General features: G+C 47.3%; 1 long non-coding RNA gene across 1 annotated transcript in view; it reads right to left on the bottom strand.

Moving 5' to 3' along the window:
• The window catches only part of LOC103132635 (uncharacterized), a 3,544-nt gene extending 2,404 nt beyond the window's left edge, over positions 1-1,140 (bottom strand). Inside the window, exon 1 of the long non-coding RNA XR_475594.2 lies at positions 230-1,140. This is a non-coding gene — a long non-coding RNA (uncharacterized LOC103132635). The remainder of the gene's footprint in view (positions 1-229) is intronic.
• Between the last annotated feature and the right edge of the window lie 261 nt (positions 1,141-1,401).

Genomic DNA, 1,401 nt, shown 5'->3' on the forward strand with positions numbered 1-1,401 from the left:
ACTCCCAGATTGCAAGATTAAGCTTATAAGAAACTCTGATGGCATCATGGGGAGTTTGCGGCTCGGGTTTCAGCTTCCGTAGCATGATGAAGCTCAGCTAGCATCACGGTTAGCAGCAGCGCGGCTTCGGCATCTGAGATCAGATCTTGCCTTCCGTTCAGGTTCATAGTGGTAGCTTTTGGGTAACACTACCGGGTCCCTCAGGGTTCCCGTGTTATTTGTTTATTACCTTCGCGTGCTTCCTGTGAGGGGTGGGGGCGATGGTGGGACTGGGTTTGCTTGCTTGCAGCGGTGTTTACTGGCCCTGGTCCGCCCACTCTTCGCCATTTCTCTCCTCAGGCTGACTATGAGTGTAGTTCCTTGGAAATAACTTAGAGAGGACTCCAGTATTTACAGTCCATGCCTCCTGTGTTACTCGGTTGACTCAGAGTGGGGCGTTGACCGTGGGCTCGATGATATGCAGCGTTAGCTTAACCTGTTAGCGATAATGTTTACAAGCCGCCATCTTCCTCTCTACTCCCAGAGGTCTGCGCCTGCGCAGCTGCGGGCGTGGCTTCCTCCACCAATCAAGTAACCGATGCTGTATGAGTAGGTTTGAGTTCAAGTACATGGGATATTAGAGACCTCTAACCTTTTATGTAAGTAGTATTACTATACTGACTTTGTTTCGCATTTACATCTGCTCCAATACAGAACCAGGAGTGTATCCCATTGCGTTTCCAGTGGCCTGGTGAATTACAATACGTTACGTTATATGATCAAATAAATGAATTCAACATGTAATCCTTTTTTCCTGCGCCCTCAAACATACCAAAGGTCGGTAGCAACCAGTCAGTAAGCATCCTTGGACATTTTGTGTAATTGTTTCAGGGCAGACTTGAACGCAGCAAAGTGGAAACACTGAGCAACTATAAGAATAGTAACAATGATAAATAATGAATGACATTTTCCTCAACACAGCGTACCAGCTGTGCTACGGTCTCACCCTCCAGGCTCAACTTTTTACTTTACTCTCTTCATCGGGCATCAGAAGCCACGTCATTCAGTAGGCCAACTCTCTGGCCCACATTTGCAGTAACTTCCAACTACATTAGAGAACGTATTGCTCTTCTAATTCATATGACCCCAGGAGCCCAGGGACCTCACCTGCTTATGCTGGTTGACGCAGCCACATTTGAAATTGCTCCCCCGCATCCTTCTGCGGGTTCTCTGAGGGTCAAGCATGGTTCCCTCCTGCCCTCCAGTTAGCCTGTTTTCCTTCTTGGCCTATCTGGAGGCAATAGGCCAGAAATCCACAATGATTTCTACCCCGGTGGAGATCTTAGCTTCCAAAAGTAAGTGTTTTTGGACCGGCGATGTACTAGGATTCCATCTAGCCTAATTAAAACTTTAAAATATCTA

Source organism: Poecilia formosa, unplaced genomic scaffold (genome assembly GCF_000485575.1).
Source record: "Poecilia formosa unplaced genomic scaffold, Poecilia_formosa-5.1.2 Scaffold1175, whole genome shotgun sequence".
Lineage (NCBI taxonomy): Eukaryota > Metazoa > Chordata > Actinopteri > Cyprinodontiformes > Poeciliidae > Poecilia > Poecilia formosa.